The sequence below is a fragment of the Carcharodon carcharias genome, chromosome 30 (assembly GCF_017639515.1).
Source record: "Carcharodon carcharias isolate sCarCar2 chromosome 30, sCarCar2.pri, whole genome shotgun sequence".
NCBI lineage: Eukaryota > Metazoa > Chordata > Chondrichthyes > Lamniformes > Lamnidae > Carcharodon > Carcharodon carcharias.
This window is the reverse complement of record NC_054496.1, coordinates 34,980,019-34,993,217: the sequence shown is the minus strand read 5'-3', so window position 1 is coordinate 34,993,217 and position 13,199 is coordinate 34,980,019. Positions and strand designations below refer to the sequence as shown.

The following is a 13,199-nucleotide window of genomic DNA, read 5'->3' as shown; positions in this document are numbered from 1 at the left end:
CCCTGGCACCAGGGAGGCAACAAAACCATCCTGGAGTCACGTCTATGGCCACAGAAAGGCCTGTCTGTTCCTCTAATGAATCCCCTATCACTAAAGTTCTCCCTTTCTTTCTCCTCCCCTCCTGTACAGCCGAGACACTCATGGTACCACAAACTTGGCTCTGACTGCACTCTTCTGAGGAACCAATGTCCTCACCAGCTTCCAAATTGGAAAGCTGATTGGTGAGCAGGACCTCAGAGGACTTTCTGTGCTACCTGCCTACTTCTCTTGGACCGCCTGGTGGTCACCCATTCCCTTTCTGTCTCCAAGCCCTTAAGCTGCAGTGTGACAACCTCTCTGAACGTGCTATCCATGTAGCTATCAGCCTCGCAGATGTGCCACAGTGATTCTAGCCACCATTCCAGCTCCAAAAACCTGGAGCCCTAGGTACTGTAGCTGGCAGTACTTCCTGCACATGTGGTTGTCTAGGACATTGGGATCATCCATGACTTCCCACATATTACAGGACACACATTCCACTCAACCGATCTGCCCTGTCATGCCTTAGCTTTATTTTACTTTGGTTTATTTCTAATACTTTATTATACTGGCCCTGACATTCCCTTATTCCTAGTGTCTTTTACTTAAATGCAAATATAGCTATTTCTTTAAAGATAATGTGTTTTTCTAATTTACAGTCCCTAACAGCAGTTTCTTAACAACCAATGAACTTACGGTTTTCCTGTGATGTCACTATTTAAAACAAATAGGAATTCAGCATGGGCTGGTTCCGAGCAGCTGACAGGTCCACCGCCTCTCCGACTCCTGAATGACCTCCTTCTGTGCAGTTAATGAGGCTATGGCTCCAAATGACTCTATGAGCTTCCTCTATTCCTGTTCAGACAAAGCCGAGGACTCTGTTTCCCTTAAAAGGTCTGATCTCCTCTCAGTGACACTCTGAATGATCTGCTTTTCTACACAGCAAGGTCCCTCGGTGACAGTTAACATTTCACCATTTAAGGCACGTTTCCTTTTCCTGTTTGTTCCCCTGGAATGTTTACTTCATATTTTCCTGCAATTGCTCTTACTCACCCAGTCTGCCCTCCAGACTCTCACAATCTGCCATACCCCAATCTGGTACCAGTCAATAACCTCTCAATTCCCAAGTCCCAATAATTCATACGTATACAGGAAACAGAAACAGTCCCTACAAAGGTCCTGGTGGCACATCATTCACATATTTTCACTGCCAGAAACTCCCTTCACCCAATCATTAATGGGAGAGAGTGACAGTGTGAGGGAGTGACAGTGTGAGGGAGTGACAGTGTGAGGGAGTGACAGTGTGAGGGAGTGACAGTGTGAGGGAGTGACAGTGTGAGGGAGTGACAGTGTGAGGGAGTGACAGTGTGAGGGAGTGACAGTGTGAGGGTGTGAGGGAGTGATGGTGTGGGAGCGAGGGTGTGGGAGCGACGGTGTGAGGGAGCGACGGTGTGAGGGAGCGACGGTGTGAGGGAGTGACAGTGTGAGGGTGTGAGGGAGTGATGGTGTGGGAGCGAGGGTGTGGGAGCGAGGGTGTGGGAGCGACGGTGTGAGGGAGCGAGGGTGTGAGGGAGTGACAGTGTGAGGGTATGAGGGAGCGAGGGTGTGGGAGCGAGGGTGTGGGAGCGAGGGTGTGGGAGCGACGGTGTGAGGGAGTGACAGTGTGAGGGAGTGACAGTGTGAGGGTATGAGGGAGCGAGGGTGTGGGAGCAAGGGTGTGGGAGCGACGGTGTGAGGGAGCGACGGTGTGAGGGAGTGAGGGTGTGAGGGTGTGAGGGAGTAAGGGTGGGAGGGAGTGCGGGTGTGAGGGAGCGAGTGTGTGATGGTGTGAGGGAGCGAGGGTGAGGGAGTGAGGGTGAGGGAGAGAGGGTGTGATGGTGTGAGAGAGTGATGGTGTGAGAGTGTGAGGGTGTGAGGGAGCGAGGGTGTGAGGGAGCGAGGGTGTGAGGAAGTAAGGGTGGGAGGGAGTGCAGGTGTGAGGGTGTGAGGGAGCGAGGGTGTGAGGGTGTGAGGGAGCGAGGGTGTGAGGGAGCGAGGGTGTGAGGGAGCGAGGGTGTGAGGGAGCGAGGGTGTGAGGGAGCGAGGGTGTGAGGGAGCGAGGGTGTGAGGGAGCGAGGGTGTGAGGGAGCGAGGGTGTGGGAGCGAGGGTGTGGGAGCGAGGGTGTGAGGGTGTGAGGGAGTGAGGGTGTGAGGGAGTGCAGGTGTGAGGGTGTGAGGGAGCGAGGGTGTGAGGGAGCGAGGGTGTGAGGGAGCGAGGGTGTGAGGGAGCGAGGGAGTGAGGGTGTGAGGGAGTGAGGGTGTGAGGGAGTGAGGGTGTGAGGGAGTGAGGGAGTGAGGGTGTGAGGGAGTGAGGGTGTGAGGGAGTGAGGGTGTGAGGGAGTGAGGGTGTGAGGGAGCGAGGGAGTGAGGGTGTGAGGGAGTGAGGGTGTGAGGGAGTGAGGGTGTGAGGGAGTGAGGGAGTGAGGGTGGGAGGGAGTGCGGGTGTGAGGGAGTGCGGGTGTGAGGGAGTGCGGGTGTGAGGGAGTGCGGGTGTGAGGGAGTGCGGGTGTGAGGGAGTGCGGGTGTGAGGGAGTGCGGGTGTGAGGGAGTGCGGGTGTGAGGGAGTGCGGGTGTGAGGGAGTGCGGGTGTGAGGGAGTGCGGGTGTGAGGGTGTGAGGGAGCGAGGGTGTGAGGGTGTGAGGGAGCGAGGGTGTGAGGGAGCGAGGGTGTGAGGGAGCGAGGGTGGGAGGGAGTGCAGGTGTGAGGGTGTGAGGGAGCGAGGGTGTGAGGGTGTGAGGGAGCGAGGGTGTGAGGGAGCGAGGGTGTGAGGGAGCGAGGGTGTGAGGGAGCGAGGGTGTGAGGGAGCGAGGGTGTGAGGGAGCGAGGGTGTGGGAGCGAGGGTGTGGGAGCGAGGGAGCAAGGGTGTGAGGGAGCGAGGGTGTGAGGGAGCGAGGGTGTGAGGGAGTGAGTGTGAGATAGCGAGGGTGAGGGAGTGAGAGTGTGAGGGAGTGAGAGTGTGAGGGAGTGAGAGTGTGAGGGAGTGAGAGTGTGAGGGAGTGAGAGTGTGAGGAGTGAGAGTGTGAGGAGTGAGAGTGTGAGGAGTGAGGGTGTGAGGAGCGAGGGTGTGAGGAGCGAGGGTGTGAGGAGCGAGGGTGTGAGGAGCGAGGGTGTGAGGGAGCGAGGGTGTGAGGGAGCGAGGGTGTGAGGGAGCGAGGGTGTGAGGGAGCGAGGGTGTGAGGGAGCGAGGGAGTGAGGGTGTGAGGGAGTGAGGGTGTGAGGGAGTGAGGGTGTGAGGGAGTGAGGGTGGGAGGGAGTGAGGGTGGGAGGGAGTGCGGGTGTGAGGGAGTGACGGTGTGATGGTGTGAGGAAGCAAGGGTGTGAGGGACCGAGGGTGTGAGGGAGTGAGTGTGAGATAGCGAGGGTGAGGGAGTGAGGGTGTGAGGGAGCGAGGGTGTGAGGGTGTGAGGGAGTGAGGGTGTGAGGGAGTGAGGGTGTGAGGGAGTGAGGGTGTGAGGGAGTGAGGGTGTGAGGGAGCGAGGGTGTGAGGGAGCGAGGGTGTGAGAGCGAGGGTGTGGGAGCGAGGGTGTGGGAGCGAGGGTGTGAGGGTGTGAGGGAGTGAGGGTGTGAGGGAGTGCAGGTGTGAGGGTGTGAGGGAGCGAGGGTGTGAGGGAGCGAGGGTGTGAGGGAGCGAGGGTGTGAGGGAGCGAGGGTGTGAGGGAGCGAGGGTGTGAGGGAGCGAGGGTGTGAGGGAGCGAGGGTGTGAGGGAGCGAGGGAGCGAGGGAGCGAGGGAGTGAGGGTGTGAGGGAGTGAGGGTGTGAGGGAGTGAGGGAGTGCGGGTGTGAGGGAGTGCGGGTGTGAGGGAGTGCGGGTGTGAGGGAGTGCGGGTGTGAGGGAGTGCGGGTGTGAGGGAGTGCGGGTGTGAGGGAGTGCGGGTGTGAGGGAGTGCGGGAGCGAGGGTGTGAGGGAGCGAGGTTGAGGGAGCGAGGGTGTGATGGTGTGAGGGAGCGAGGGTGAGGGAGAGGGTGTGATGATGTGAGAGAGTGATGGTGTGAGAGAGTGAGGGTATGAGGGAGCGAGGGTATGAGGGAGCGAGGGTATGAGGGAGCGAGGGTGTGAGGGAGCGAGGGTGTGAGGGAGTGACGTTATGAGGGAGTGAGGGTGTGAGGGAGTGAGGGTGAGGGAGTGAGGGTGTCAGGGTGTGAGGGAGCGAGGGTGTGAGGGAGCGAGGGTGTGAGGGAGCGAGGGTGTGAGGGAGCGAGGGTGTGAGGGAGCAAGGGTGTGAGGGAGCAAGGGTGTGAGGGAGCGAGGGTGTGAGGGAGCGAGGGTGTGAGGGAGTGAGTGTGAGATAGCGAGGGTGAGGGAGTGAGAGTGTGAGGGAGTGAGAGTGTGAGGGAGTGAGAGTGTGAGGGAGTGAGAGTGTGAGGGAGTGAGAGTGTGAGGGAGTGAGAGTGTGAGGAGTGAGAGTGTGAGGAGTGAGAGTGTGAGGAGTGAGAGTGTGAGGAGTGAGAGTGTGAGGAGTGAGAGTGTGAGGAGTGAGAGTGTGAGGAGTGAGAGTGTGAGGAGTGAGGGTGTGAGGAGCGAGGGTGTGAGGAGCGAGGGTGTGAGGGAGCGAGGGTGTGAGGGAGCGAGGGTGTGAGGGTGTGAGGGAGTGAGGGTGTGAGGGAGTGAGGGTGGGAGGGAGTGCGGGTGTGAGGGAGTGACGGTGTGATGGTGTGAGGAAGCAAGGGTGTGAGGGACCGAGGGTGTGAGGGAGTGAGTGTGAGATAGCGAGGGTGAGGGAGTGAGGGTGTGAGGGAGTGAGGGTGTGAGGGAGCAAGGGTGTGAGGGTGTGAGGGAGTGAGGGTGTGAGGGAGTGAGGGTGTGAGGGAGTGAGGGTGTGAGGGAGTGAGGGTGTGAGGGAGTGAGGGAGTGAGGGTGGGAGGGAGTGCGGGTGTGAGGGAGTGACGGTGTGATGGTGTGAGGAAGCGAGGGTGTGAGGGACCGAGGGTGTGAGAGCGAGGGTGTGAGAGCGTGAGGGTGAGGGAGAGAGGGTGAGGGAGCGAGGGTGAGGGAGTGAGGGTGAGGGAGTAAGGGTGTGATGGTGTGAGAGAGTGAGGGTGAGGGAGCGAGGGTGAGGGAGTGAGAGTGTGAGGGAGTGAGAGTGTGAGGAGTGAGAGTGTGAGGAGTGAGAGTGTGAGGGAGAGAGGGTGTGAGGGAGCGAGGGTGTGAGGGAGCGAGGGAGTGAGGGTGTGAGGGAGTGAGGGTGTGAGGGAGTGATGGTGCGACGGAGTGATGGTGCGACGGAGTGATGGTGCGACGGAGTGAGGGAGTGACGGAGTGAGGGAGTGAGAGAGTGAGGGAGTGAGAGAGTGAGGGAGTGAGGGAGTGAGAGAGTGAGGGAGTGAGAGAGTGAGAGAGTGAGGGAGTGAGAGAGTGAGAGAGTGAGAGAGTGAGGGAGTGAGGGAGTGAGTGAGTGAGGGAGTGAGAGAGTGAGAGAGTGAGAGAGTGAGAGAGTGAGGGAGTGAGAGAGTGAGAGAGTGAGAGAGTGAGGGAGTGAGGGAGTGAGAGAGTGAGGGAGTGAGGGAGTGAGAGAGTGAGAGAGTGAGGGAGTGAGAGAGTGAGGGAGTGAGAGAGTGAGAGAGTGAGGGAGTGAGGGAGTGAGAGAGTGAGGGAGTGAGAGAGTGAGAGAGTGAGAGAGTGAGAGAGTGAGGGAGTGAGGGAGTGAGGGAGTGAGAGAGTGAGAGAGTGAGAGAGTGAGAGAGTGAGGGAGTGAGGGAGTGAGGGAGTGAGAGAGTGAGAGAGTGAGAGAGTGAGAGAGTGAGGGAGTGAGAGAGTGAGGGAGTGAGGGAGTGAGGGAGTGAGGGAGTGAGGGAGTGAGAGAGTGAGGGAGTGAGGGAGTGAGGGAGTGAGAGAGTGAGAGAGTGAGAGAGTGAGAGAGTGAGAGAGTGAGAGAGTGAGAGAGTGAGAGAGTGAGAGAGTGAGAGAGTGAGAGAGTGAGAGAGTGAGGGAGTGAGGGTGTGAGGGAGTGAGGGAGTGCGGGTGGGAGGGAGTGCGGGTGTGAGGGAGTGCGGGTGTGAGGGAGTGCGGGTGTGAGGGAGTGCGGGTGTGAGGGAGTGCGGGTGTGAGGGAGTGCGGGTGTGAGGGAGTGCGGGTGTGAGGGAGTGCGGGTGTGAGGGAGTGCAGGTGTGAGGGTGTGAGGGAGCGAGGGTGTGAGGGTGTGAGGGAGCGAGGGTGTGAGGGAGCGAGGGTGTGAGGGAGCGAGGGTGTGAGGGAGCGAGGGTGTGGGAGCGAGGGTGTGGGAGCGAGGGAGCGAGGGTGTGAGGGAGCGAGGGTGTGAGGGAGCGAGGGTGTGAGGGAGCGAGGGTGTGAGGGAGTGAGTGTGAGATAGCGAGGGTGAGGGAGTGAGAGTGTGAGGGAGTGAGAGTGTGAGGGAGTGAGAGTGTGAGGGAGTGAGAGTGTGAGGAGTGAGAGTGTGAGGAGTGAGAGTGTGAGGAGTGAGAGTGTGAGGAGTGAGAGTGTGAGGAGCGAGGGTGTGAGGAGCGAGGGTGTGAGGAGCGAGGGTGTGAGGGAGCGAGGGTGTGAGGGAGCGAGGGTGTGAGGGAGCGAGGGTGTGAGGGAGCGAGGGTGTGAGGGAGCGAGGGAGTGAGGGTGTGAGGGAGTGAGGGTGTGAGGGAGTGAGGGTGTGAGGGAGTGAGGGTGGGAGGGAGTGAGGGTGGGAGGGAGTGCGGGTGTGAGGGAGTGACGGTGTGATGGTGTGAGGAAGCAAGGGTGTGAGGGACCGAGGGTGTGAGGGAGTGAGTGTGAGATAGCGAGGGTGAGGGAGTGAGGGTGTGAGGGAGTGAGGGTGTGAGGGAGCGAGGGTGTGAGGGTGTGAGGGAGTGAGGGTGTGAGGGAGTGAGGGTGTGAGGGAGTGAGGGTGTGAGGGAGCGAGGGTGTGAGGGAGCGAGGGTGTGGGAGCGAGGGTGTGGGAGCGAGGGTGTGAGGGTGTGAGGGAGTGAGGGTGTGAGGGAGTGCAGGTGTGAGGGTGTGAGGGAGCGAGGGTGTGAGGGAGCGAGGGTGTGAGGGAGCGAGGGTGTGAGGGAGCGAGGGTGTGAGGGAGCGAGGGTGTGAGGGAGCGAGGGAGCGAGGGAGCGAGGGAGTGAGGGTGTGAGGGAGTGAGGGTGTGAGGGAGTGAGGGAGTGCGGGTGTGAGGGAGTGCGGGTGTGAGGGAGTGCGGGTGTGAGGGAGTGCGGGTGTGAGGGAGTGCGGGTGTGAGGGAGTGCGGGTGTGAGGGAGTGCGGGTGTGAGGGAGTGCGGGTGTGAGGGAGTGCGGGTGTGAGGGAGTGCGGGTGTGAGGGAGTGCGGGTGTGAGGGAGTGCGGGTGTGAGGGAGTGCGGGTGTGAGGGAGTGCGGGAGCGAGGGTGTGAGGGAGCGAGGTTGAGGGAGCGAGGGTGTGATGGTGTGAGGGAGCGAGGGTGAGGGAGAGGGTGTGATGATGTGAGAGAGTGATGGTGTGAGAGAGTGAGGGTATGAGGGAGCGAGGGTATGAGGGAGCGAGGGTATGAGGGAGCGAGGGTGTGAGGGAGCGAGGGTGTGAGGGAGTGACGTTATGAGGGAGTGAGGGTGTGAGGGAGTGAGGGTGAGGGAGTGAGGGTGTCAGGGTGTGAGGGAGCGAGGGTGTGAGGGAGCGAGGGTGTGAGGGAGCGAGGGTGTGAGGGAGCAAGGGTGTGAGGGAGCGAGGGTGTGAGGGAGCGAGGGTGTGAGGGAGTGAGTGTGAGATAGCGAGGGTGAGGGAGTGAGAGTGTGAGGGAGTGAGAGTGTGAGGGAGTGAGAGTGTGAGGGAGTGAGAGTGTGAGGGAGTGAGAGTGTGAGGAGTGAGAGTGTGAGGAGTGAGAGTGTGAGGAGTGAGAGTGTGAGGAGTGAGAGTGTGAGGAGTGAGAGTGTGAGGAGTGAGGGTGTGAGGAGCGAGGGTGTGAGGAGCGAGGGTGTGAGGGAGCGAGGGTGTGAGGGAGTGAGGGTGTGAGGGTGTGAGGGAGTGAGGGTGTGAGGGAGTGAGGGTGGGAGGGAGTGCGGGTGTGAGGGAGTGACGGTGTGATGGTGTGAGGAAGCAAGGGTGTGAGGGACCGAGGGTGTGAGGGAGTGAGTGTGAGATAGCGAGGGTGAGGGAGTGAGGGTGTGAGGGAGTGAGGGTGTGAGGGAGCAAGGGTGTGAGGGAGTGAGGGAGTGAGGGTGTGAGGGAGTGAGGGTGTGAGGGAGTGAGGGTGTGAGGGAGTGAGGGTGTGAGGGAGTGAGGGAGTGAGGGTGGGAGGGAGTGCGGGTGTGAGGGAGTGACGGTGTGATGGTGTGAGGAAGCGAGGGTGTGAGGGACCGAGGGTGTGAGAGCGAGGGTGTGAGAGCGTGAGGGTGAGGGAGAGAGGGTGAGGGAGCGAGGGTGAGGGAGTGAGGGTGAGGGAGTAAGGGTGTGATGGTGTGAGAGAGTGAGGGTGAGGGAGCGAGGGTGAGGGAGTGAGAGTGTGAGGGAGTGAGAGTGTGAGGAGTGAGAGTGTGAGGAGTGAGAGTGTGAGGGAGAGAGGGTGTGAGGGAGCGAGGGTGTGAGGGAGCGAGGGAGTGAGGGTGTGAGGGAGTGAGGGTGTGAGGGAGTGATGGTGCGACGGAGTGATGGTGCGACGGAGTGATGGTGCGACGGAGTGAGGGAGTGAGGGAGTGAGGGAGTGAGAGAGTGAGGGAGTGAGAGAGTGAGGGAGTGAGAGAGTGAGAGAGTGAGGGAGTGAGAGAGTGAGAGAGTGAGAGAGTGAGGGAGTGAGGGAGTGAGTGAGTGAGGGAGTGAGAGAGTGAGAGAGTGAGAGAGTGAGGGAGTGAGAGAGTGAGAGAGTGAGAGAGTGAGAGAGTGAGAGAGTGAGGGAGTGAGGGAGTGAGAGAGTGAGAGAGTGAGGGAGTGAGGGAGTGAGAGAGTGAGAGAGTGAGAGAGTGAGAGAGTGAGAGAGTGAGGGAGTGAGAGAGTGAGAGAGTGAGAGAGTGAGGGAGTGAGGGAGTGAGGGAGTGAGAGAGTGAGAGAGTGAGAGAGTGAGAGAGTGAGAGAGTGAGGGAGTGAGGGAGTGAGAGAGTGAGAGAGTGAGGGAGTGAGGGAGTGAGGGAGTGAGGGAGTGAGAGAGTGAGAGAGTGAGGGAGTGAGGGAGTGAGAGAGTGAGAGAGTGAGGGAGTGAGGGAGTGAGGGAGTGAGAGAGTGAGAGAGTGAGAGAGTGAGGGAGTGAGGGAGTGAGGGAGTGAGGGAGTGAGGGAGTGAGGGAGTGAGGGAGTGAGGGAGTGAGAGAGTGAGAGAGTGAGGGAGTGAGGGAGTGAGGGAGTGAGGGAGTGAGAGAGTGAGAGAGTGAGAGAGTGAGAGAGTGAGAGAGTGAGAGAGTGAGGGAGTGAGGGAGTGAGGGAGTGAGAGAGTGAGAGAGTGAGGGAGTGAGGGAGTGAGGGAGTGAGGGAGTGAGAGAGTGAGAGAGTGAGAGAGTGAGAGAGTGAGAGAGTGAGGGAGTGAGGGAGTGAGGGAGTGAGGGAGTGAGGGAGTGAGGGAGTGAGGGAGTGAGGGAGTGAGGGAGTGAGGGAGTGAGGGAGTGAGGGAGTGAGGGAGTGAGAGAGTGAGAGAGTGAGAGAGTGAGAGAGTGAGAGAGTGAGAGAGTGAGAGAGTGAGAGAGTGAGAGAGTGAGAGAGTGAGAGAGTGAGAGAGTGAGTGAGTGAGAGAGTGAGAGAGTGAGAGAGTGAGAGAGTGAGAGAGTGAGAGAGTGAGAGAGTGAGAGAGTGAGAGAGTGAGAGAGTGAGAGAGTGAGAGAGTGAGAGAGTGAGAGAGTGAGAGAGTGAGAGAGTGAGAGAGTGAGAGAGTGAGAGAGTGAGAGAGTGAGAGAGTGAGAGAGTGAGAGAGTGAGAGAGTGAGAGAGTGAGAGAGTGAGAGAGTGAGAGAGTGAGAGAGTGAGAGAGTGAGAGAGTGAGAGAGTGAGAGAGTGAGAGAGTGAGAGAGTGAGAGAGTGAGAGAGTGAGAGAGTGAGAGAGTGAGAGAGTGAGAGAGTGAGAGAGTGAGAGAGTGAGAGAGTGAGAGAGTGAGAGAGTGAGAGAGTGAGAGAGTGAGAGAGTGAGAGAGTGAGAGAGTGAGAGAGTGAGAGAGTGAGAGAGTGAGAGAGTGAGAGAGTGAGAGAGTGAGAGAGTGAGAGAGTGAGAGAGTGAGAGAGTGAGAGAGTGAGAGAGTGAGAGAGTGAGAGAGTGAGAGAGTGAGAGAGTGAGAGAGTGAGAGAGTGAGAGAGTGAGAGAGTGAGAGAGTGAGAGAGTGAGAGAGTGAGAGAGTGAGAGAGTGAGAGAGTGAGAGAGTGAGAGAGTGAGAGAGTGAGAGAGTGAGAGAGTGAGAGAGTGAGAGAGTGAGAGAGTGAGAGAGTGAGAGAGTGAGAGAGTGAGAGAGTGAGAGAGTGAGAGAGTGAGAGAGTGAGAGAGTGAGAGAGTGAGAGAGTGAGAGAGTGAGAGAGTGAGAGAGTGAGAGAGTGAGAGAGTGAGAGAGTGAGAGAGTGAGAGAGTGAGAGAGTGAGAGAGTGAGAGAGTGAGAGAGTGAGAGAGTGAGAGAGTGAGAGAGTGAGAGAGTGAGAGAGTGAGAGAGTGAGAGAGTGAGAGAGTGAGAGAGTGAGAGAGTGAGAGAGTGAGAGAGTGAGAGAGTGAGAGAGTGAGAGAGTGAGAGAGTGAGAGAGTGAGAGAGTGAGAGAGTGAGAGAGTGAGAGAGTGAGAGAGTGAGAGAGTGAGAGAGTGAGAGAGTGAGAGAGTGAGAGAGTGAGAGTGTGAGTTTGTGAGGAAATGAGGGGTGAGTTTGTGAGGGAATGAGGGGTGAGTTAGTTCTTCGGGGTGAGGGGTGAGTTAATGTTTCGGGGTGAGGGGTGAGTTAGTGTTTCAGGGTGAGGGAGTGACGCTGTGAGGGTGTGAGAGAGTGAGGGTGTGAGTTTGTGAGGGTGTGAGTTTGTGAGGGAGTGAGGTGTGAGTTTGTGAGGGAGTGAGGAGTGAGTAAATGTTTCGGGGTGAGGGGTGAGTTAGTGTTTCAGGGTTAAGGAGTGAGGGGTGAGGGAGTGAAGGGTGAGTTAGTGTTAGTTAGGGTGAGGGGTGAGTTAGTGTTTCGGGGTGAGGGGTGAGTTAATGTTAGGGTGAGGGAGTGAGGGGTGAGTTAGTGTTTCGGGGTGAGAGAGTGAGGGGTGAGGGGTGAGTTAGTGTTAGTTAGGGTGAGGGAGTGAGAGGTGAGTTAGTATTTCAGGGTGAGGGAGTGAGGGGTGAGGGAATGAGGGATGAGTTAGTGTTGCAGGGTGAGGGAGTGAGGGTTGAGTTAGTGTTAGTTAGGGTGAGGGGTGAGTTAGTGTTAGTTAGGGTGAGGGAGTGAGGGGTGAGTTAGTGTTTCAGGGTGAGGGAGTGAGGGGCGAGGGAATGAGGGATGAGTTAGTGTTGCAGGGTGAGGGAGTGAGGGGTGAGTTAGTGTTTTGGGGTGAGGGGTGAGTTAGTGTTTCAGGGTGAGGGAGTGAAGGGTGAGTTAGTGTTAGGGTGAGGGAGTGAGGGGTGAGTTAGTGTTTCGGGGTGAGGGAGTGAGGGGTGAGTTAGTGTTTCGGGGTGAGGGGTGAGTTAGTGTTAGGGTGAGAGAGTGAGGGGTGAGTTAGTGTTAGTTAGGGTGAGGGAGTGAGGGGTGAGTTAGTGTTTTGGGGTGAGAGAGTGAGGGGTGAGTTAGTGTTAGTTAGGATGAGGGAGTGAGGGGTGAGTTAGTGTTTCAAGGTGAGGGAGTGAGGAGTGAGTTAGTGTTTCGGGGTGAGTTAGTGTTAGTTAGGGTGAGGGAGTGAGGGGTGAGTTAGTGTTTTGGGGTGAGGGAGTGAGGGGTGAGTTAGTGTTAGAGTGAGGGAGTGAGGGGTGAGTTAGTGTTGGTTAGGGTGAGGGAGTGAGGGGTGAGTTAGTGTTTCAGGGTGAGGGAGTGAGGTTTGAGGGGTGAGTGGTGAGTTAGTGTTAGGGTGAGGGAGTGAGGGGTGAGTTAGTGTTAGTGTTTCGGGGTGTAGGTGTGAGTTAGTGTTTCAGGTTGAGGGAGTGAGGGGTGAGGGAGTGAGGGGTGAGTTAGTGTTAGGGTGAGGGAGTGAGGGGTGAGTTAGTGTTAGTGTTTCGGGGTGTAGGTGTGAGTTAGTGTTTCAGGTTGAGGGAGTGAGGGGTGAGGGAGTGAGGGGTGAGTTAGTGTTTCAGGGTGAGTTAGTGCTTTGGGGTGAAGGGTGAGTTAGTATTAGTTAGGGTGAGGGGTGAGGAGTGAGTTACTGTTAGGGTGAGGGGTGAGTTAGTGTTAGTTAGGGTGAGGGAGTGAGGGGTGAGTTAGTGTTTCAGGGTGAGGGAGTGAAGGGTGAGGGAGTGAGGGGTGAATTAGTGTTAGTTAGGGTGAGGGAGTGAGGGGTGAGTTAGTGTTTCAGGGAGAGGGAGTGAGGGGTGAATTAGTGTTAGTTAGTGTGAGGGAGTGAGGGGTGAGTTAGTGTTTCAGGATGAGGGAGTGAGGGGTGAGTTAGTGTTAGTTAGGGTGAGGGAGTGAGGGGTGAGTTAGTGTTTCAGGGTGAGGGAGTGAGGGGTGAGGGAGTGAGGGGTGAGTTAGTGTTAGTTAGGGTGAGGGAGTGAGGGGTGAGTTACTGTTTCGGGGTGAGGGACTGAGGGGTGAGTTAGTGTTAGTTAGGGTGAGGGAGTGAGGGGTGAGTTAGTGTTTTGGGGTGAGGGAGTGAGGGGTGAGTTAGTGTTTTGGGGTGAGGGAGTGAGGGCTGAGTTAGTGTTAGGGTGAGAGAGTGAGGGGTGAGTTATTGTTAGTTAAGATGAGGGAGTGAGGGGTGAGTTAGTGTTAGAGTGAGGGAGTGAGGGGTGAGTTAGTGTTGGTTAGGGTGAGGGAGTGAGGGGTGAGGTAGTGAGGGGTGAGTTAGTGTTAGTTAGGGTGAGGGAGTGAGGGGTGAGTTAGTGTTTTGGGGTGAGGGATGAGTTAGTGTATTGGGGTGAGGTAGTGAGGGGTGAGGGAGTGAGGGGTAAGTTAGTGTTTCAGGTTGAGTTAGTGTATTGGGGTGAGGGAGTGAGGGGTGAGGGAGTGAGGGGTAAGTTAGTGTTTCAGGATGAGATAGTGTTTCGGGGTGAGGGGTGAGTTAGTGTTTCAGGGTGAGGGAGTGAGGGAGTGAGGTGTGAGTTAGTGTTTCGGGGTGAGGGAGTGAGGGGTGAGTTAGTGTTTCAGGGTGAGGGTTGA

The 13,199-nt window shown here is 57.8% G+C and overlaps 1 protein-coding gene across 1 annotated transcript in view; it reads left to right on the top strand.

Moving 5' to 3' along the window:
- LOC121271247 overlaps positions 1–13,199 on the top strand; it is a 314,259-nt gene that overhangs the window by 36,676 nt on the left and 264,384 nt on the right. The window lies entirely within an intron of this gene.